The sequence below is a fragment of the Tupaia chinensis genome, unplaced genomic scaffold (genome assembly GCF_000334495.1).
Source record: "Tupaia chinensis unplaced genomic scaffold, TupChi_1.0 Scaffold000185_1, whole genome shotgun sequence".
Lineage (NCBI taxonomy): Eukaryota > Metazoa > Chordata > Mammalia > Scandentia > Tupaiidae > Tupaia > Tupaia belangeri.
This window is the reverse complement of record NW_006159660.1, coordinates 3,971,889-3,996,230: the sequence shown is the minus strand read 5'-3', so window position 1 is coordinate 3,996,230 and position 24,342 is coordinate 3,971,889. Positions and strand designations below refer to the sequence as shown.

The 24,342-nt window shown below is 39.4% G+C and overlaps 1 long non-coding RNA gene across 1 annotated transcript; it reads left to right on the top strand.

The window, feature by feature from the left end:
- Window positions 1-2,972: 2,972 nt before the first annotated feature.
- Window positions 2,973-16,999, top strand: LOC102498312 (uncharacterized). The gene is made up of 3 exons (XR_334283.1): window positions 2,973-3,049; window positions 9,010-9,113; window positions 16,890-16,999. It is a non-coding gene; the product is annotated as an uncharacterized LOC102498312 (long non-coding RNA).
- Window positions 17,000-24,342: the final 7,343 nt, after the last annotated feature.

Below are 24,342 nucleotides of genomic sequence, written 5' to 3'. Positions count from 1 at the left end.
ATATAAATTAAAGCTCAAAATTTAATTTAGCCTTATGAAACATATTAAGATTACCAGAATATCTATAATTAGACTGGCCCTCAGAAAGAAAATACATGCATATTTGTGTGTGTGTGTGTGTGTCCTTGACTAAAGACACTTTCTGGAAAGTTCTGTTATTTAAAAAAACGTATAATGTAACTGTATAGTGAGGTAAGGGAGGAAAAGAACAAGTAGTGGGACCAAAAAAAATCTTTAAATAAATCCCATTATCACTGTAATAACAAGTTTATAAACAGATTACATTAACATTCAGTTTTGTGGATGCTTAGTGCATTAACTCTAAATAAAGTCCAAACTCAGAAGGTGATAAACTATTTTAGCACTGGCTCAATTCAAACTTAATGATTATATTAGCTACTAGGTGGGAGGCATGGACTCTGTGTGTGTGTGTGTGTGTGTGTGTGTGTGTGTATACTCCAAAATAACAATTCTCAGAGAATAGTGTTCAATCTCAATGTAAGCATATCAAAATTAATTTCAACTGCATCAAGAAGTTGACATGAGGATCATTTCAGGATTTGTGTGTGTGTGTGTTTAATTGGTTTGAATGGAATGGCAGAAATAATTCCAGATCTCCATAATGATCACAAGACCAACCATTAAGAATGATACATCCAACTTAGTGACCGACATCAAGTTTTCCAGTAATTGACACCACTGTGACCAGGATGTCAACTCTCCCAGGAGAGACTGTGATAGAAAAAAAAAAGGGCACTTAAAAAAATCTTCAAGTGCAGATGGCATAATGGATACCTCATTGGACTCCCACATAGTGGACCATGGTTCAAGTCCTGGAATCAGCAGTTTAGAACTCCTGTAGGGCATGTGTGTGTGTGTGTGTGTGTGTGTGTGTGTGTGTGTTATAGAACAATAGAAATGCCATGCTTCCAGAACATCATGGATCTATGGACTCTGAGTGAATGAGTGAATGCGTGTTCAGTAAATGTGGCCTTCCTGCTTGCAAACCATAGGAGGCCTTTAGATGGATGTGCAATCTGATAAATGTATTTTTCCAGATTTCAAGGTGTTCTGTCCAGTCTCTGGCATCGTTTAGTCTTCCCCTCTAATCGATAGTGAAATCAACATGTTCTGGTAATACCCCTATTTTTCTGATTCTCTAAAAAAACAACTTTCTCTAAGAAATTAACTTTCCTTCCTCCTTTGCCCTGATAAATACAGAAGATGAGAGAGGTTTAGCAGGTGCAGAGCTGGTATGGCCTCTCTCGTTCCCTCTTGACAGAGATCTCTATGTTTTGAGTAGTTATTCTGTGTGCACCTCAGGTGACTCTGCCGGTCAGAAGAGTCACATGTGTGTGACCAAATTCCTGAGAGGAAGCTGGAGGAGAAGAGATTGTGGCATAGACACCCCTCAAGGGGTGATTTCTCATTTTCTGTCTCTCTGTCTTACTCTGTCATTCCAGGGAGCACACACACCTCATAGCGAAAACCTCTCTCGAAAAAGGTAAAAACCCTTCAAGTTAGTTACTCCAGTGTTCTGGAAGAAATAAAAAGTGTCTCAGAAGTCACTTTAAAAGATAATCCAAGATAAGATTCAATGCAACCAAGATTTTTGTACAAGGGTGTTTCTTAAGCATTGTTTATTATCATGAATAATTGGAAATAGTCAAATAGCCAAAAAGTAGATGACTGGTTAAATAGATTATGAAATATTTACATAGTTGAATACCCTGTAATCATAAAACAATGTTATTTTTTTGTTTTGTTTTGTTGTTTTTGGAGAGGTTTTTGCTATAGGACACGTATGCTCGCCAGACAGAGAGAGACAGAGAGACAGAAAGTGAGAAATCACCCCCCCCCACGGGGGATGGCCACACCACAATCCCTTCTCCTCCATCCTCCTCTCGGGATCTTGGGCACGCATGCACACGCACCCGGCGTGAGTTTTAAGTCACCGGGTCCAGGACGCGAACCACGGTCGACTACGTGGGAGTCCAGCAACATAGCCATTACGCTAACTGCTGGTCCCAAACAATGTTATTTTATGTTAAAGTAGTAATATTAAAGTTCATAAGAAAATGTTATAATATAGTAAATTAATTACTATATATAAAAAGAAGAAAATAGTTTATAAAATAATAGATTTCAAGAGTTAATTGTGCTGGGGCCAGCAGATGGTGTAATGGTTACGTTGCTGGATTCACACATAGTAAACTGTGGTTCATGTCCCAGACCTGGTGGCTTAAAACTCAGGCTAGATGCATGTAAGTGCATGCCCAAAATCCTGAGAAGAGACTAGAGGAGAAGGGATTGTGGCATGGCCATCTCCCTGGGTGTGAGTGTCTGTGTGTGTGTGTATGATTTCTTGCTTTCTCTCTGTCTTTCTCTATCTCTCCAGAGAGTACACATACCCTATAGCAAAAATCCCTCTACAAAAAAGAAAAAGAGTTAATAGTGTCTATATCTCTGGGGCAGTGCCAAAAAAAAAGAAAAAAAACACAAAAAACGAAGTTTCTCTCTGTCTGACCTTTTCTATATTTTGTTTGTAATCAAAGTAAAGAGTAACAAATGTCATAAAAATACATTTCATTTGCAAATCATCCAAGAGATGGTGCATTTTTTAATTCCTTATTTTTTTTTACCAGATCTATCAAATTACTGGACTTTTCAGAGATGCATCTACTTCTTATATTTCTCCTTAATTAAAAAAATTTTTATGTTTAGAAACTCTCTTCTTTTACCTATGCAATACTTTGGGAAAATTAAATTTGTGTCAAAGTCCTCAGAAACGACCTTCATTTTGTTTTTGTGAAGTCTCTTTAAAAGTTGTTCGATGGAATAGGCTGTTAAATTCACCAGGAGGCCAGCAAGCTACAGTAAAATAGCTATAGGTCTTTATTTGTTCTAAAACCTCCACAGACACATTCCATCCTCAAAGCAACACACTAATTCCAAAATCTGAAAAGAAGACACAGTTGCTAAGCTGGAGTGCTCGGCACAGACGGAACAACCCCATCAAAGAAGGAGAATCGGAGAATCGAGGCTTCCGGTGAGACTGTGGGCTGGGGGAAAGTCAGGCCCAGTCAACATAGTCTTGTCGGCAAAGAGCCCTATCCACGGCAGTTTCACAGCACAAGCGGGAATGGCTCTCATAGATGGGAAATTCCATTAAAACCTCTTCCCCAAGAATGGCAGGAAACAGAGTCATTGTACTGCCTGCTTCTGATTTGACACACGTGTGTTGAGGGAAATCACATTTTAGAAAGTATAGTCTCAGTGACCTTGTCTCAACATCTCATCTCTCTCTCTCTCACACACACACACACACACACACACACACACGCACATATACTAGGGATGCGTGGATCATTATGGCAATAGCTGGAATTCTCAGTGTTTCCTCCTGTCCTACCTCTCTGGCTTTAACCAGAAGCTCTTCCTTTTTCTCAGGCACTCGTATTTCTCATCTGCACCCAACCCCCTGCACAAATTCAGTCCTGATGGTTAGATTGCATGCATAGGGAAGAAGCTCTAGGGCACAGATGTGGCTGGCTACTCGAGGGTAATGAAAATGCAGTTGGTTTATGTCCATTGTGGATGAAGAGTTAAGTGAGGAAAAGGAAAGATGGGAGAAAGAGGTAATGACATGAGCAAGATCAGGGCATCAAAGCATGGCATAGACAGGGAAGAGAAAGAGGTAGGACGGGTCTAGGAATGGAGAACCACTGAAGAGGGTCAAGGGAGAAAGCACAGTTGGCCAAACCATGGCTCTTTCAGTGGAGGTTTGAGCATTACAAATAGTTCTTACTCTGTGTGTCTAGAAATATTTTAATTTTTCTCTGTCCCTTAACTGTGATTTAGGTGGATTTAACAGTGTAGGTTGAAAGTTGTGTTCCTTCAGCACTTCCAAGACTGCTTTTCCATTGTGTTTTGTAGCATTTAGTATTATTGGTGCTGAGAAGTCTAAGACTCTTCTCCTCCTTCCTCTTAATAATCTGTGTTTACTTTCTGGCATATTTAATATTAACTTTTTTCTTTATGTTCTACATCTCACTACCATGTTCCTAGGTGGGGATTTATTTTTATTTACTTTTGCTATCAAGAGTAAACGTTCAACCTGGAGATTTATGTCTTTTGCTCCAGAGAACTCTTAGCCATTACTTTTACATCAAACACCTTATGTTGCTTCTTTGTCATTCTTTTACTCTCTTTTTCAAAGATGCAAATTATAAGCATGTAACCACTCTTTTGTATATTTGAAGTCTTTGTCTTTCAGGGTTGAATTTGGGGTGAATTCCTCCCTCTGATCATCTCAGTCGCCAGTATTTCCTTTGCTGAGTCTACAGTTCATTCTACATATGAAGCATTTTTAAATATTAAATATATTTTAAATGACTCCATTTCCATTTCCAAGAGTTCTATTTGTTTATTTGGCACATTCATTTGCTCTTGATTCTTTTCATCTTTGAGTTTTTTTGTTTCACACTGTTCATTAAAATCAATTTCCTTCTGGACTAAATTCATTTTTTATTGACTGTAACTTTTTAAAGATTAGACTTCTTTTGTTGACTGTAGTTTTGAGGATTATATTTCATGAATTTCAGAATATTGATCTGCAAGTTTACTTTGAATTAAAGTATTCTCTTGGTGGTAGTGCTTGTTTTTAGTCTGCTTTTTTCTCTCTTCTCACTCTGTATCCATTTCTCCAAATCCAGAGGTTTTGTGATTGTCTTTTTTACCTGGCCTCCTGGAATCCCATTTCAGAACCAGGTGCTATAAGGTCAGCGCAGGGCTGGGCTTTGGCCACATCACAGTTATCTCAGGTTCAGTCACTAAACCGACGTGTGTCTTGGATCTTCTCCTGGTTTCAAGGCAGTGTCTGTGTCCTCTTACCTCCCAGGGGCCCAGAGTCCCCTATGTCATAGTGCAGCTTCACCTGTGTGAGAGCATTGGTACAAATTCAGGTAGGACAGACCCCAGACACGAGCCACCCCTGCTGGATTCTGGGCCTGGGGACCAGCAGGCCTGTGGCTGCAGCCCACCCACCCTTTCATGTTCACTTCCTTTCTTCATTCATGAACATGGTAATCTATGTTTTTTCATGACCTCTGCAATGTCATTTTTGTTTGTTGTTCATCCATTTTTAAAACAGTTCAACTTCATTTTATAATTTACCCATCCTTGCCATGTGTTTAGGAAAGGTAACAATGCCTAAATCTGAACTTCCTGCTAAATTTTACTTGAAATCCAGTAGCTGTTTTTAAAAAATTGATCTTGATAGGGTCAGCAGATGGAATAATGATGGCATCACTGGACTCCCACATAGTCGACCACGATTCAGGTCCTGGACCCAGTGGCTTAAAACTCATGCTGGGCATGTGTGCATACATGCCCAAAATCCAGAGAGGGGAATGGAGGAGAAGGGATTGCAGTGTGACCATCCCCCCAGGAGATGATTTCTTGCTTTTCTGTCTCTCTGGCAAGCACATGCGCCCTTAGCAAAAATCTCTTTGAAAATTTTTTAAATGACCTTGCTTTGTTTTCAGTTTACTTTTGATAGAAAAATTAACATTAATTTGTACATAGGCCATAAATTGTCATGCTTAAGGACTAAATAAGATTTTTGTGTTTAGCAAAGTTTGAATGACTCGCCATGTGTAAAAATAATAGATAATGATTTTCCCTGTCAAGGATCAAACTATTCTCACTAGAGCAAGAGCCCTGTGTCTGAAGTGATTTGCAAACTGTATAGTTCCTCAAGACCTAAAATCCAGACAAAGGGAAGCATATTTTCTCAAGATTAAAAAACAAACAAATAAACAATCAAAAAACACATGTAACAAAGGATTTTAGAGCTCAAAGGGACTCAAAGATCATATATTATAGGCTTCTCATTTCTGGATCTGGAAGGAGAGACAGAGGAATTAAAGGCTTTGCTCAAGATTATGCAGTAAATGGGTGCCAAAGCTACAGGTTGCATGACTGGGTTCTCTTAGCTTTGTATTTCAGTTTGTATTTTTCTCAACACAGTTGTCCATAGCATGTATAAGAAATCATAAAACTAGGAGACTAGATAACTGCGTTCTACTGTGATGTTTAATTACCTACAAAGCACAGGCATTTCACAGAAAAGATCCCATCCAGATATCTTAAGGTCTCAATTTCAATGTATTGTGTATTTTAAAAATGCAAACATGTGCATAGCAGCATTTCTTGCTCCAGATAGAAAGCTGAATTAGCTAGGATATTTCTTATTCTGTCACGCACCCCAGTCTTATTACGTATCTAATTTAGATAAATATAAGAGAATAAAAAATAAAAGTAGATACAAAAATAGAAATGCTGCGTATTTCAGGGTCCATGGTTGCTAGCATCAGAAACTGACTCTGGCTGATTAGGCAGACAAGTAATTCATTATCAGGATGTTGTGTATCTTACAAAATCGCTGAGAAGGCTAATGAAATAGACCTAAAGGTCAGCTTTCTGACGCAACCCCACTTTTCAGAACTAGCCTGCTGAGGACAGCCACTGCAGCCAGCACTGAGCACTAGATGCAATCGTGAGGTAGATGCTGACAGGAACTTGACTTTACGGAAGCTACAACCAGCACTAGCAGACCCACTATTTCTGCTGTGCATGAGACCCTCAGTCACGGGAGCTCAACTTAAAACCTCTGCTGACTCTAAGAGCCAATAACCTCTCTCACCACCTTTGGCAGCAAAATGGATTCTGTGCAAAGCTTCCTTTTCTAAGTAAGCCTCTGCTGAACTTGTATGTATCCAATCAGAGGACACTGGTTTATACGCTAATAAGCTAGTTGAAAATAAGGGACTACGGTAGCAGGTTTTCTGTCTTCTATCTTGCCCTTAATGTAGAAGGTTTCCCAAGTATACCAACACTGCTCAATAGCTAGCAAGTTTACCAATGTTTATTATATCTAATAAATTAAAACTGCCAAACAAATGAAGGAATTGGGCTGCCCATGGAATTGCATGTGGGGTAAGATACCCATTGTGCTAGATATTTTCCATTTAAACCCACTCTCCCCACCTCTTCAATCTTCACAGTGCCTAGGAGGCTGGTCTACATGGACTGGGTCAACCATCTTCCTTGCCCTCTGACTCCAGTTGGGTTTGACCAGCAGGAGGGGCTGGCAGGAATTGGGAGGGTAGCAGAAGGGTGAAGTCCCCTAGTTTCCCAATGGCTGTGTAGCAGGTCGTTTCTCTCCAGATGGCCTCTTTTGGGGGACCCTCTTCTACAGCTAAAGTTCTGGCTGTCATCCTACCCCCCTCCCCCCATCAAGTTTAGTGGTTCCCACTAGGGAAGCCTCGGACACTTACCCAATCCCTGTGCTTTCCCTTACCCCAATCATACCATGAAAATAGTTTCTTTTAAACTGCTCTCGACTGCCTCATTGGCATGCACCATCAGTTCCTTACAGGATCCTAATACTTCCATCTCCTCTATGACAGATCACATCTTATTTTCTTGACTCGCCAGAGTGCTGGAATATATTTCCTGTTGCTTTCTTCTCAAACACAAATCACAGATGAACTGAAATAAGTAAAGACAATGTTTTTTTTTTTCTTTTTCTTTTTAAAGTTGATTTCTTTCTTCTATAAGTAAGAGAAGGAAAGAGAGAGAAAGAGACAGCACTCCTGATAGGGTCTTGAGACTGAGATCCGCCCTTGACCTGAGCCAACCCTCAATCACACGCACACATTGGCCAGCACACTCGGGGAAGTCTCTAGACATGAACCTGCAACCTTACCATGAGGGTCTGCCTTGCAGAGCATCTTGTTTTATTGCTGCACCACTATCTTGTCATGAGACAATATTTAAATATGACAGTAGAAGAAACCTGTCATTATGGTTTTGAAATGTATTTCATATAACCCCAGTTACATTCCTTTTAGTTCTGGCCATGCATCACTAAAAGCTCTAAACATTTATGAATTCGGGGCTCCATTTCACACCATGAGAGACTAGGGCAAATATATTTTTAAAAAAATGCTTTCATTGGTTCTGAGGCAAACCACAGACAGATATTACAGCCAAAGAATTCACAGACCCAATGTTAGGTGACAGATAATGCTCCCACCTTACCACGCATGCCAGTGGACATACTGTCTCCTCAATGCCACAACTCTGAGAGGGCTAAAATGAGTGCCCTGAGTGGATTTTTTTAACCAACAGGAGGATTGTATGTGTCTGAATTCCCATAAAACTCTGTAAAGAGCTTCCTTGCTTCAATAGCTGTTTCTCCCAGTTGCTTCTGATTGATGGATAAGTTCCTCTCACATTCTAACAGATGTCTCAGCCATTCTGCTGCCTGTAAAATAAAATACTCCACACATAAAACTTTTACTAATATAACACACTAATAAATCAATTGAAATTTCTACCACACTCTACTCTTAAAAGGAGCCACAGGGGAACAAAAAGAAAGGAAGGAAGAAAAGAAAGAAAGAAAGAAAGAAAGAAAGAAAGAAAGAAAGAAAAAGGGAGAAAGAAAAGAAAACAAGGTCATAATGGAATAACAGAATTTTTTAAAAAAGAAACAAGCCCCACCAGCAGTATAGGTTCAATCCATACCCCCAGCACCCACTCTCGGAATCATGTGGGCAATCACCCACCTGCAGAATGATGGGTGTGAGGACTGCATTACTTCTGTCTTAAAAACTGTTTTAGGGCTGGCGCTATGACTCACTGGATAAGTGCTATGCATTGGGAGCTGGATCCCACACAGCCAACCATGGTTCAAATCCTGGCTTTGGCAGCTTGAAATAACATGCTGGGCATATTTGAGTGTGTGCCCCAAATCCTGATGGGATGGAAAAATGGAGGAAACAAGAATTGCAGCATGACATGACAATGTCCCTTTGGGGGTGTTTTCCCTCTTGCTTCCTCCTTCTCTGGTCTGTGTGTGCACCTGCTAGCAAAAAAAAAAAAAAAAAAAAAAAGTTTTATTAATGCTCTATATTTACTAAGTGTCTGTCATTTGCTTAGCTTGCCTCCAAGTTTTCTGAGGAATGAAGAACTATGGTATGTGCTGCCTGTCCTCAAGCAGCTTGTACTATCATGGAATGGAAACAGTATTAAATGAAAGGACTGTAAGTATTTATTTAAAGTTTTAGCCACAGCGCACCTGTACTCATCGGAAAAAGACAGAGAGAGACTATAAGACAGGAATCCCTTCTCCAAATCTTCCTGGGATTTTGAGCATATACACACACATGCATCCGGCATGAGTTTCAAGCTGCCAGGACCGAGACTCAAACTGCGGTTGGCCATGTGGAAGTCCAGTGCCTTAACCACTATGCCATCTACTGACCCCAGATCTAATATACTTTAGATTATATTAGACACTAAGTTGTGTGGCATTCAGTGGAAAGAAGTCTGGTGTGCTCCTGTATGATAGATATTTCAGTGTTTCTAAGTAGTCAACCAGCGTGGGCCAGTGAATCGTGGTAGATGACTCTATGACAGCTATGACCACACCTCTTCTCTGGAATCTTCTGTTACTATGGTTTGGAATTGTATTCCATTTTTAGCGTCCACATTATAAATTGTTTCTAAAACTATTTTACAAAAATTATTCCAACACTTCATTTATTTTATCTTGAACTTGCACACTTTATTTTTGAACCTATATGTAAACCTTTATACTCCTCCCTATTCAATTACTCTGGTTGTTTGAGGTCCATTATTCCAATTTGTTAAAATAATTTGGACCTCGTTCTATCATTAAGTCTGTTAGTTTTCCTTCCCACTGTAGTTACCTGAAATGTCAGCTTGGATATTTTAATTATAGTTGGTGCACTGTGAAACTTGTGGAACACAGTAATCTCTATTATCTCATCTTATCATCAAAGTTTTAGGGCAGCAATTGCTCTCTTTCTTATTGGTGGGACTTCTGAAGCTCAGGGCAGTGACATGTTGCTAGCAAGTGCAGAGCCAGAACAGGACACACGTCTTTAGATTAGTGCCTTGGTGAGCTTTGCTTTCTTTCTTTAAAATATTACATATTTGAAAAGGGGTCTTTTCAGGTCAGCAGGTGGCATGGTGGTTAAGACACTGGATTTCACATGGCCAATTTTATAGCTCAAGTCCTAGGTCTGGCCAAAATCCTGAGGAGAATGGAGGAGAAGGGATTGTGACATGGCCGTCTCCCCCTGGAGGGTGATTTCTCACTTTCAGTCTCTATGTCTCTCTCTCTGTCTGGCGAGCACACACGCCCTATGGCAAGAAATCCAACAAAGGGGGAGGGGTCTTTTCATTCATTCATTCATTCATCCATATTTTTGTATGCCAGAAGGCATGTGTGGGCAAGAAAGAGGAGACAGAGAAACAAATAACCCTCCAATGAGGCATAGTCACGCCACAACTCTACTTCCTCCAATTCTCCAGCCCGTCAAGATTCTGGACATGAGCACAGGCACCCATGTTGCCTCGGGGGTCAGGATTTGAACTCCAGTCATCTCTGTGGGATCTGACATCCTGTGCATAGTGCTTACGGACTGTACTACAGGACCTGCTCTTTCATTTTTAAGTTGATAGGTAATATGTTGAGTATGTTAGCATTGCATAAAACCAAATACTATAGATAAGTGAACATTCCCCTTGGCCCTTTGCCCAACCACGTATCCCTCTCCAAAGAGATTCATCTAGCTTAGTTTGGAATGTGTGCTTCAGGACTTTCTCCTATGCACTCCTTTACACCTGGAAATAGTTCATTCTGTGAGATATCATACTACACCTGTTTTTTTTGTTTGTTTGTTTTTTCCCCAAAACTAGCCCTTTTCACATCATAATATAGCTCAGACTTTTTTCTATGTCAGCATTTGGATGCACAATATTCTATTTGTATAACCTATTTAATTTCAGTTTCCTTATTCAAACATGTGGTAATGAATTCTTTTCATACATGATTCTTTGGACCAGTAATGGGGAATGTCTCTAGGCTGGATGTTTAGAAGTGAAATTGCTCGGGACCACCAGTTAGCGTAATGGCTATGTTGCTGGACTCCCATGTAATCGACCACGGTTCAAGTCCCAAACCCGGTGGCTTAAAACTCACGCCAGGCACGTGTGTGCACATGCCCAAGATCCCGAGCAGAGAATGGAGGAGAAGGGATTGCGGCATGGCCATCCCCCCTGGGGGGTGATTTCTCTCTTTCTGTCTCTGTCTCTCTCTCTCTGTCTGTCAAGCGCTCATGCCCTAAAGAAAAAAAAAAAGTGAAATTACTGCTTAAATGGTATGTGCATTTAAAATTCTATTAACAAATGCCAAAATTGTCCTCCCAAAAGACTATACCGATGTATATTCGACTATGAGGGCAGCATTTCTCACACTCTCAGTGAGTACTAATTGCTGTAGCTTTCACGAATCTGGATTGCTCCAACCCTCATTATCAATAACTTTGAGCATCTTATACTTCTATGAACTGCATGTTCTTTCCATAGTATTCTCTCTACTCTGCCGTATATCATCTTCACAGGTACTCTAAACAATGTTGAGCTAGTTATAGCTTTAGAGATTTCCCTCCATGGCGGACATAGAATCTACTAACAAACAACTGAACACAGTTTCTTGACCAGCATTTGGCCTCCCTACCCAGTCTGTAAACTGGGCAACATCTCTCCATCTTGGTCAAATAAATATCATGAGCATGTCTACAAAACACTGTGCTGAAAAAATGATTAGCTGTGGCTGGTATTCTTATAGCCCCTCTGTCTTTCAGCTCACTCAGGAAATAAAATGAAGACTGTTTAGCTTGTTTTATCGTTTAACTCACAAATGTTTACGTAGTATACATTCTAGAATGTTGAAGAATGTGACACTGAGCTAACTCTATATAGAGTCCATAATCCATTTTCTCTCCTTTTAGAAAATCTGTATTTTTGTCTTGCTTAGATTTCTGGCATCTGCCCTATTTTCCATTTCCCTGAGATGAGAGGCTGTGGTTCTGAGACCTGTGATCGATTCAGTCTGCAAAGCCTGTGTACTGGCTTCTCCCTGACTCTCCTCATTTAGGCTGGGCTCCAGTTTACCCTCTGTGATATCTGTCCTACTCTTCTCAGTGTGACCACCATGTTCCTGGCTGGGCAAGAAAGAAGCAATTGAGTGACTGCCTTTCCCCCGTTATCATTTACCGGGATCTTATTTAACCAGTCAGCTTATCCTTGCTTCAATCTTCTTGCTACAGACTATGCGCGTGTTTAAAGCCCTTTCTGTGGCCCTCCTCTGTTAGCAGTCCTCAGTTCATCTGGAGTTTTGCCTTCTGTCACTCTCTTAAAGCGTCTGTCACACCTTCTTATTCACCTCGGTTTGTGTCCTTTCCTTATTTTCTGCACGTCATTTCAAAATATAGACTCACCAGAGAACTCTGTATTGGGTCATATTGGCTCCTGCAGGTGATATTGCAGGACAAAGTTTAATTCTTTCAAGTTTTGTCATTTAAAAACTCTATTGCCTCTAACCTTGGGGTTACATTTCTATTACTGTGAACTTTTTGAAGTTTGTTTTTCCTAATGCCTCAATTACATATCTGCTGTGACCAGAGGCTCTTTTTTCCTATTACATAATCTAGGATAATATGATCCTTTTCTTTCATCTTCAAGAAAGCAAGGACTGAAGTTTATTTTACATGCCTATTGAAGTGAAGTTTTCTGTCATATAAATGTCACCAATAAGCCCTTCCTTGGTGGTCAGAACTGAGTAAAGAGTAGCAGTTCTCATTATCTCCTCTCGTACCTTCTCCTTTCCCTCCCTCCCTTCCAAATTAAACTTTTTTCCCCCATTTTATTGATTCCCGAAAGATCTTACACTAATAATATGGACAAAGCTAAAATCTTGTGACAAATGCACTGTAATTTTCTTCTGAAACATTTTTTTTCTTTCCCCATTCCCCCTTTTACCAAAGAGAGGTATAAACTAACTTATTTGAAAAAAAAATTAGATTAGTCTCAATTTGGTCTGTTATTTGCACAAAGCCACATAAGAATTCACTTTCTGATGCAAGGCAACACACACTATTGTATTATTGAATTTATGCAAATAACCATTCTGCCACAAAATAAGAATGCTCACAAATATTTTCCAATTGCAAAGGGATCAGGAAGGGAGAAAAGTTTATGTTTCAATTTTTTAAAAAATTAACTAATTGCCAAACCTATTAGCAACTCACAAGAAAACCCAAATCCTTAAATCTGAAAGATAAAGCATAGAATAAAATCAGTAATGTTTTAGAGAAAAGTCATAGAATTCTATTTCACCAGTTCAGTCTCATGTAATTTCTCTTTTGTTTAATTTGTAGTGTTACTGCGGTCTGATCTTTCTGTTTAAATCCTGAAAGTTAACATTCAACATTATTATTGATATTTCCAAACTTGTCCCCACCATTAAGTTGGCCTTTTTCTTGGTCATTTTTTATTCTTTTATTTCTGTCTGTCTGTAGTTTACCTGGTATTGCACTTCCTTTAGAACTTCTCGAAGAGTTGGTCTAGTGTTGGTAAATTCTTTCAGGGTTTGTTTATCTGATAATGTTTTGGGTTTTCCTTCCCATATGAAGGATAATAGTGCTGGATATAGTATTCTTGGTTGAAACTATTTTTCACTTCGCACTTTGAATATGTTTTCCCATTCTTTCCTTGCTTGCATTGTTTCTGATGAAAGGTCTGATGTTAGCCTGATGGGACAACCTTTATAAGTAACCTGATATTTCTCTCTTCCCAATTTTAGCATCTTCTCTGTCTTTGGCCAGTCTGGCTATGATGTGCCTTGGAGAAGATCTTCTTGGGTTGATTCTATTAGGGGTCTTTTTATTTCTTGAATCTGGATAGTTGAATGCCCTCTAGATTTGGAAAGTTTTCTTCCAGGATTTTATGGAATAGATTATCAATGCCCTTAATAGTTTCCTCACCTTCTGGGATACCGATTATCTGGATGTTTGGGTGCTTAATGGTGTCTAGTAGTTCTCATATGGTATTCTCATTTTTTCTGGTTATTTTCTGGGGTATTTTTGGTTGTTTTTTTCTAGGTCAGAGATTTTGCCTTCAACATCTGATATTCAATCTTCAGCATGGACTAAACTGCTTTTAATACTTTCAAGGGAGGTTTTGATTTCCTGTATTACAGCCTTCATCTCTAACAGTTCTGTTTGATTCTTTTTTATGGTGTGTATTTCCTCTTTCAGATCGTGCAAGAATTTCCTCACCTCCTGGAACTTGTCTCTTTTCTCCTGCACCTTCTGGAGTTCATTGTCTCTCTGCTCTTGCATGTCTATTAGCTTTGTCACTATGAATATTCTAAATTCTTTATCTGACATTTCCATGACTTCCATTGTACTGTCTGTGGATGATGAAGGGCTGTTCTTTTCTCTTAGTGGAGAGGTATTTTCTTGGTTTCCCATATTTCTTCACCTCTGCAGTGGTATCTGGTCATCTGAGGGCTTATATGTTTCTTCCTACTTTCTTAGAGTTAATTCTGAGTGTTAGAGGTGCGTGGAAGGAGATGACCCTCAATATCTCTGCAATTCCATTTCCCTGATCCTCACCAAGCAACCTGTACTTTTGTCTATGGAACTGGATGTTACAAAAACCTTCCAGTTTCTGAAGAACAGGCGTACCTGGACTAAGCTGCAGGGTTTCAACTGAGAATTCAGAGGTATGTGGGAAGAGAGGAGCCATGGTCTCTGCAGCTTCGTGTTTCTCCCTGCTGCTCACTTTGCAGTCTCTCTTCTCTGATCTTTAGTCATCTGGTGGTATATTCATGTTTGGCTAATTTGTTGGAGATTTCTGCAACGGTAACCTCATATGGCTTCACTTTACTGTGAGATACTTCTATGCCAATTTCTCCTCTACTACTGTGCTTTACAATGTTGTATCCACAGAAAGAGTTGGGGTCTATGGTTTTGGACCTGGTTGAAGACAGCTACCTGTTTCCATTTCCTAATTCTATCAGCACAAATAAGACGAATCAGACCATTAGGCAAAACAGGCTTGACTGAGAGGTGGCTCTTAGGCAGGTCAGGAGCCCAGCTTGTCATTGGTTAGGCATCCAGAGGACTAGCTGTCCATGAATGAACTGCAGTTTGGATGGGATTAAGATGTCATTCTCGGGAACCAACAGTTAGCGTAATGGCTATGTCGCTGGACTCCCACGTAGTCGACCACAGTTCGCGTCCCGGACCCGGTGGCTTAAAACTCACGCCGGGCGCGTGTGCGTGCGTGCCCAAGATCCTGAGAGGAGAATGGAGGAGAAGGGATTGCGGCGTGACCACCCCCTCTGGGGGGTGATTTCTCGCTTTCTGTCTCTCTGTCTCTCTCTGTCTTTCTGGCGAGCACACGCGCCCTATAGTGAAAATCTCTCCAAAAAAAAAAAAGATGTCATTCTCTGAGTATAGGGACTCTTGCAAGATCTCATTTGCCCTAAGGTCCAGGGGAAAGGGAGAAACTTAAATGCTTGGAGAATAAGTAATTTGTGTGAATTAGATTGTTTTGGTTACTAGTATTCTCTCTGTGTTTTCTCATTTGTTATTCCCTCAGTCTGTAACCCAGCCTTATAGGGATCATCTGGCCTCACGGAGGCTGTGCTATAGTTTTCCAAGATCTCTTGACTATGCTTTGAACAAAGCTTTTACAAATGAGGTTCTCGTATTAGATGGGCAGACACTAAAGCTGACTCTCTCTAGGACGTTCTTTTGGGTCAGTGTTGAGGATGGCACAATTCCCACTGGGGAATTCATCACTTCTTAGCATTTTCTCTTCTACAAGGGTGACTATATACTTTAAGTTTATTTATTTGTTTGTTTATTTATTTATTCAAACAGGAAGAGAAAAGGGAAGCACCCTCAACAAAGTCTTCATGCTGTGATCCACTGCCAGCCAGTGATTGAGAGCATCCACATGTGCCCAGATGTACTGGAGGGCTCAGGACAAAAACATGGGCCCTTTGGGACCAGCAGTTAGTGTAATGGCTATGTCTCTGGACTCTCATGTAGTCGACCATGGTTTGCGGCCCGGACCCGGTGGCTTAAAACTCACGCTGGGCACATGTGCATGTGTGCCCAACATCCCGAGAGGAGAATGGAGAAGGGATTGCGGCGTGGCCATCCCCCCTGGGGGGTGATTTCTTGCTTTCTGTCTCTCTGTCTCTCTCTGTCTGGTGAGCACATGCGCCCTATAGTAAAAACCTCTCCCCCCAAAAATTTAAAAATAAAATAAATAAATAAACAAATAAATAAAAAACATGGGCCCTTCCCAGACGGTTTAGCATCACAGAGTATCACATTACTACTGCATCACAGGCTGGCCCCAAAAGCTGACCATCTTGACTACACACAATAAATATTTACTTAAAAACTCAGGCAAAAATAGATATAGCACCCCCCCATCCTAGAATGCATTCCTCAGAGAATATGCTTTTTAGGTCTTAAATTCTCCCTTATAAAGAAATCGTATTACTAGTAGTGGCTAACATTCAAGTAGTAATTACAATCAAGAGACTATTCTGAGCATCTTTTTGTTGTTGTTGCTAGAGAGATATTTTTGCTATAGGGTGTGTGCACTTGCTGGAGAGACAGAGACAGAGAAAGAGAGAGAGAGACAGAAAGCGAGAAATCACCCCCCTTCCAAGGGATGATGGCCATACTGCAATCCCTTCTCCTTCATTCTCCTCTCAGGATTTTGGGCACTCATCCCAGCATGAGTTTCAAGCTGCCGGGTCTGGGGCTCCAACCAAGGTTGACTACGTGGGAGTCCAGAGACATAACCATCTGCTGGTCCTGAGCATCTTGTGATTACTCATTAACCCTTTGATTCTCACAACAATAAACTCTATGAGATAGGTGTTGCTATTTCTGCCTTTTTTTTTTTTTTAATTTTAGATACTGCAACGGAGGAATAAAGAGGTGCAGTGACTCTTTGAAGGTCATATAACCAGCCAGCAGTGAAACCCGAATGTACATAAAGTCTACCCAGGAACCCCTGTACTACACTGCCCATTAAGCCTCATCAAGCCTCCCTACAGTCTCTTAGGAAACAGGAAGATTCAAGATTAGGTGGCTACTTGTTAAAATTTAAACCAAAGAAGGGTTCTCTGGATCTCCCACTTGGTTCTCCTGTTGGAATCAATATTGTTGTAAGCTAGACCCTTGCGTAACTGCTGATTGTGGGACTTCTGAAAGGCTCTTTTAAATCTGAAGGTTGCTCTTCCCCTAAATTGTTACCCTCTCACTCTTCCTTTCCAAACAGCCTTGGCCTATTAGCAAACCAATTAACACCTGGAAGGGAGATCCTCCCCAGCAGCATTCTAAGTTAATTAATTTATCTCTTTATACCTATTTGCCAAGACTATTTAGTGAGCTTCTTGGTCTAGGGACCCGTGAGAAGCCTCTTAAATTTACTTCAATTTCTTCTAAATTGTTATCTTCTACCCTTAGGAGCAAGCAAAACAACAAATGCTTAGTAATAAATTAAGGTGCAATGTAGACTAATCCATTTTAAAAAGATTTTTTTACTGGGAGATTTTTCCAGTTAACCTTCCATCTTCTAGTACCCAGAAAATCAAATTAAAATAAATGTCCAATTCTCTGAACAAGCCGATTAATCCACATTTCAATGTAAAACAAGTTAGTATTTATGGCCATTAATCTGATTTTTCCCTGGAGAACCTAGTCATTTGATTCCATTGTAACTCTCACACTTCCATTGTGAATCCCTCCAATCTGTTTTTCCCTTGTCTGAGAATGCCCCTGAGTCTAAGAAAATGTTCATGGCGTTGGGCCATGGGATAAATATCACAGAACTACCTGGAAACGCACATCACTGTTCTCCTGACCTGCAGTGGGGTAATTCGACATCTGTGATGTTCTGGCTTGTGTTCTAGCCCAAGCTGGACAATACTGATTTGCCATAATATACAATGTATGTCTCCGGCTTTTAGAATTAACTGTGAACTCAATGTTATGTCCTTTCTCCATGTTTGTGGATGTGGTATTTATAAGATTCTTCAAAGTTTGTAGAATGATGTTCTAGGGTTTAGGGAAGTTAGGGCCACGTTTCTCAGATCTTGGTTTGTGCCCACCTTGCTTTGTGTCAATCACCTTAAGGACAATATTAAAAATGAAGATGCCTAGGCCCTGGGTGGGAGTGACGAATGAGAATATTCAGTCAGGACTGGGCATGTGAATTTTTAATTTTTAAGGATGTTGAAGTTCAAGCACCACAAATTAACCAAAGTAAACAGTGCACGTTAAAATCAGCTGAAGGTAGTTCCTCATAGATAGTTATAAGCTGATTCTATTGGGCTATTGGAAAAGTTATGATATATTTTTTCTGGTTTTCTATGTAAAATGCATCATGACTTTTCTGAAAAACATGCTGGGGGCATGCATGGATGCCCAGGACCCTAAGGTACTGAGGTACTGTGGTAAGGGGAGACCTTATTGAGGGCACTCTCTCTCTAGTTCTTTCCCTCTCACACATGTGCACACACTTTCAATCATTAAAAAAAAGGGAGAAAGTTTAAATCTTGCTTTGCACAGGTATTATTAAAAGAATGTAAGATAAACTATAGATTGGAAGAAAATATCTGCATATCACATATATGACAAAGGACTTTTATTCGAACAATATAGAGATATCATAACTCTTGAGAGGAAGGGAGTCAAGGGGGAAAAGAAAGAAGCAAAAGATGTTGAGAGGAAGGGAGTCAAGGGGGGAAAAGAAAGAATTAATGATTTAATGGGGAGAAAAATGGAAAATTATCTGTTGCTAATAACATGTAGGATAAAAACCTTTAACTGGATTAATATATAGTGCATTTATGCTGGGAAAACTCATTTTACAAGCTGTGATAATATACAGTGATTGAATGTATATATAAAAAGAAAAGAGAAGAGAAGAAATAAATAGAAAAATTCACCAATGCATGTGCCTGGATGCTTAAACTGCTGACAGGTTAAGGAAATGTAGAAAAGAGACTGTAGTGCAACCACACCACATTGATAAGTGCTTTCTCTCTCACTCTCTCTCTCTCTTCTCTCTTTCTCTGGAGAATGTGCACACCCTCTAACAATTGATTTGTCAATCAATCAGTAAAAAGAAGTGCTGAGAGGAAAAAAAATCTCTCAAAACTCAACAATAAGAATACAAGCAACTCAATTAAAAAATGGACAAAAGATTTGAACAGAAATATCTGTTCAAAGAAGATAATATATGAGTGGCAAATAAACATATGGAGAGATAGTCAACGTCATTATGAGGGAAATGCAAATGAGATAGCATTCCACATTGTATTTCTATTTTAAAGTCTAAAACAGAACAAAAAAAATCAAACAAACTGCCAGTTCCAAGAGCTGATGAAGATGATGTGGAACAACTGGGATTCATATATTGCTGATTAGAAAAACAAATCGTACAGGGCCGGCCTCATAGCTCAGTGGTTAAGGGAGCCATATACCAGGTGGTCAACAACAGTTCAAGTCCTTGCCCTAGAGACTTGAAAAAACATATCAGGCACATGTGTATGTGTGCCCAAAATCCTGATGGGAAGGAGGAATGGAGGAAAAATGTATGACCATGCTTCAATTGAGGTGTGTGTGTGTGTGCTTTTTATAAATTTTATTTTTATTATTTTTTAAAACTTTGTTTACTTACTTATTCATTGATTTGACCAGAGAGGGACAGACAGAGAAAGAGAGCAGGAAAGTGAGAAAGCTGCCAGGTCCAGGACTCAAACCGTGGTTGGCCATGTGGGAGTCCAGCATCCTTAACTACCATGCCACCTGCCAGCCCCTAAATTTTATTTTTTTTAAAAATTTATTTTATACATTCAATCACATTATTTCACTTAGCTTATAAAGTGAATTTACCCAACATGAATGCACCTCATACCGGTTCAGTTGAGGATACTATACATTCTATCAACAACAGAAAACAACCCACTTCTATGTCCCATAAATGCCTTGCCTCTCTATTTTTCTCCTTAATTCTTTTCCTCACAATCTCCTCCTTCTCCCTCCCTCTTCCTCTTCCCACACTGTCTCCAGTATCCATAACCATTTTTCATGCTTCTATATCCTCTCATCTTTCAGTTTCCACCATAGAGTGCAGACAGTTGGTATATATTAAGTGGAGACATACCATGTCCCTCTTTCATAGCCTGGCTTGCTTTATTCAGCAGTAAATCTTCCATATCCATCCACTTTCTATCAAATGCGAGGATCTTGTGTTTTTTGTTTTTGTTTTTCTTTTTTTTTATGGCTGAGCAGTATTCCATAGAGTTTATGTGCCACACTTTCTCAATCCATTCATCTGTTCATGGACATTCAGGTTGGTTCCACATCTTAGCAATTGTGAATAATGCCACAATAAATATAGATGTGCAAGCATTTTTCCAACTGAGCATTCTTGTGTCCTTTCTGTAGGTACCCAGGAGTAGAATTGCTGCATCATATGCTAGTTCTATTTGCGGATCTTTAAAGAACCTTCATATTTTTCTCCACAGTGGCTGGACCAATTTACATTCCCACCAACAATGGAGAGGTTCTTCTTTCACCACAGCCCCGTCAGCACTTATCATTTTTTTTTTTTAAGTTTTCACCATTCCAGCTGGAATTAGGTGGTATCTCATTGTGGTTTTGATATGCATCTCTCTTATGATGAGAGATGTTGAACATTTTTTCATATGTTTTCTGGCTGTTTGTATAATCATCCTTAGAGAGCTGTTTGTTCAGTGCATTTTCCCATCTTTTAATTGGTTGATCATTTTTGGGGGGGAGGGTAAATTGAGTACCCTGTGTATTCTGGTGATCAGTCCCTTATCCGAGGTAGTTTACAAAAATATTCACCCATTCCAAAGGTTGTCAATTCATACTAAATACTGTGTCTTTGCTGTGCAGAAACTTCTTAATCTGATATAATCCCATTTATCTATTTTTGATATTATTGGCTGTGCTTTGGGGGTCTTGTTTAATAAGTATTTGCCCACTACAATGTCTCCCAGAGTTTCTTCAGTGTTTTTCACCAGTAGTTTTATAGTTTGAGGTCTTAGGTTTAGATCTTTGATCACCCACTTTGAGTTGATTTTTGTTAATGGTGAGAGATCGGGTCCAGTTTCGTCTTTCTGCAGGTGGATACCCAGTTTTTCCAGCATCATTTGCTAAAGAGGTTTTCGTTTTCCACTGGGTTGACTGGTACTCTGTCAAAAATTGGTTGGCTGGGGAACCAGAAGTTAGTGTAATGGCTATGTTGCTAGACTCCCATGTAGTCGACCGCGGTTTGCGTCCCGGACCCGGTGGTTTAAAACTCATGCCGGGCGCATGTGCGTGCGTGCCCAAGATCCAGAGAGGAGAATGGAGGAGAAGGGATTGCGGCGTGACCATCCCCCCTGGGGGGTGATTTCTCGCTTTCTGTCTCTATGTCTCTTTCTGTCTATCTGGTGAGCGCACGCGCCCTATAGCAAAAACCTCTCAAAAAAAAAAAAAATTGGTTGGCTGTATGTTTGAGGTTTATTTCTGGGGTTTCTATTCTATTCCATTGGTCCACATGTCTGTTTTTGTCCCAGTACCAGGCTGTTTTAATTATCACAGCTTTGTAATGTATTTTGGGGTCAGGGACTGCAATGTCTCCTACTCTACACTTCTTGAACAAGATTACTTTGGTAATATGGGGTCTTTTATGATTCCAGACAAATTCTATGATTGTATTTTCTAAATCTGTGAAGAATATCTCTAGTAATTTGATTGGGATTACAATATGTAGATTAATTTGGGTAGTATTGCCATTTTGATTATATTAATTCTTCCAATTCAGGAACATAGGGTGTTATTGGGTGTTATTCCACTTTTTTATGTCATTTCCAATTTCTTTTTTTAGGTTTTCATAGTTTTCCTTGTAGAAGCCTTTGATTTCTTTGGTTAAATTTACTCCTAGGTATCTTATAATTTTTGTGACTATGGTAAATGAAATTGCTTTCTTCAGTTCTACCTCAGTCTGCTTGTTGTTAGTATATAAAAATGATAGATTTTTGTATGTTGATTTTGTATCCTGCTACTTTACTGTATTTATTAATTAATTTCAGGATTTTTTTCATGGACACCCTTGGGTCTTCTATGTATACAATCATATCATCTGCAAATAGAGATAACTTCACCTCTTGTTCCCCTATTTGAGTCCCTTTTATATTATTCTCTTTTCTGATTGCACTGGCTAGGACTTCCAGCACTGTAATGAAGAAGAATGGAGAAAATGGGCAGCCTTGTTTTGTACCAGTTTTTAGTGGAAAAGCTTTTAGCTTTTCCCCATTCAGTATGATGTTAGCTATGGATTTTTCATAGATGGCTTTTATTGTGTGGAGAAATGTCCCTTCTATGATGATTTTGCTGAGAGTCTTAATCATGAAGGGATGTTGTATTTTACCAAATGCTTTTTCTGCATTGATTGATATGAGCATATGGTTTTTATCTTTCTGTTAGTTTGGTGTACTATGTTTATGGTTTTGCAATATTTTGAACCACCCGTGCATCCTTGGAATAAAGCCTACCTGGTTGTGATGTATATATTTTTACTTTTTGTTTTATTTTTTGAGAGATTTTCACTGTAGGGCGCGTGCGCTGGCCAGACAGACAGAGAGAGACATAGAGACAGAAAGCGAGAAATCACCCCCCAGGGGGGATGGTCACGCCGCAATCCCTTCTCCTCCATTCTCCTCTCGGGATCTTGGGCACGCACGCACACGCGCCTGGCGTGAGTTTTAAGCCACCGGGTCCGGGACATGAACCGCGGTCGACTACGTGGGAGTCCAGAGACATGGCCATTACGCTAACTGCTGGTTCCCAGTGATGTATATTTTTTTTATATGTTGTTGGGTATGATCTTGTTGAGAATATTTGCATCTATATTCATCAGAGAGATTGGTCTGTAGTTTTCCTTCCTTTCCTTCCTTGTCCGTTTTGGGGATGAGGGTGATAGAGGATTTATAAAATGAATTTGGGAGGGCTCCTTCCTTTTGGATCTTTAAAAATAACTTGATTAGGATAGGAATTAACTCTTCTTTAAAAGTTTTGTAGAATTCAGAAATGAAGCCATCAGGATTTGGACTTACCTTTGTTGGGAGGCTATTTATTAATTATTCAATCTCATTGCTTGTTATGGGTCATTTCAGGCTTTCTATGTCCTCTTGATTCAATCTTAATAGATTATATGTGTCTAGGAATATGTCCATCTCATCTAGGTTTTCTTGTTTGTTGGCATATAGTCTCTCATAGTATCTAATGATATTTTGGTTTTCTATTGTGTCTGTTGTAATATTGCCTGAAACAGACAATTGTGAATTTGATTTATCTGGCTTTTTCTCTTCTTGTCAATTAGTCTAGCTAATGGTGTGTCAACCTTGTTTATCTTTTCAAAGAACCACCTTTTGCTTTTGTTTATTTTCTGTATAGTTTGTTTATTTTCTATTTCATTTATTTCTGCTTCTATGTTTATTATTAATTTTCTCCTGGCATTTTTTTGGATTTTTTTTGTTTCTCCAGTTCTCTGAGGCATGATGTTAGGTTGTGCATTTGCCATCTTTCCATCTTTTTCTTATGTGCACTAATTGCTATGAACTTTCCTCTTATGACTGCTTTTGCTGTGTTTCATAGATTATGAAAATGTGTGTACTCATTTTCATTTGTTTCCATGAATCTTTTGATTTCAGTCTTAGTTTCATCAGTAGTTGAGAAATCATTTAGCAGTAGGCTTAGTTTCCATATTTTTGAGTATTTTTCAGGTTTTTTCTGAAATTAATATCAAGTTTAATTCCTTCATGGCTGGAGAAGATGCTGAATATGGCTTCTATGTCTTTGAATCTGTCAAGGCTTGTTTTATGCCCTATTATATGGTCAATCTTCTAAAAGTTTCCATGCGATGGTGAGAAAAAATGTATGTTTTGTGGTTTTGGGGGTGGAAGGTTCTATAGATGTCTGTAAAGTCCATTTGATATTTGATACAGTTTAAATCCTATATCTCTGTTTATTTTTTGTCTAGATAATCTGTCCAAAGGAGATAGTGGGGCTCTGAGATCACCAGTGATTAGTGTGTTGCAATCTATCTCTCTTTTGAGACCTAGCAGTCTTTCCTTCATGTATTTGGGTGTTCCTGTGTTGGGTGCATAGATATTTATAAGCATTATATCTTCTTGATGAATTATCCCTTTTACTACTATACAGTTTTTGTCTTAAAGCCTGTTTTGTCTGAAATCAGTATCATAAGTCCAGCCATTTCTGGTTTCCATTTGCATGGAATAACTTTTTACAGTCCTTCACTTTTAGTCTATGTAAGTCTTTTTTTTTT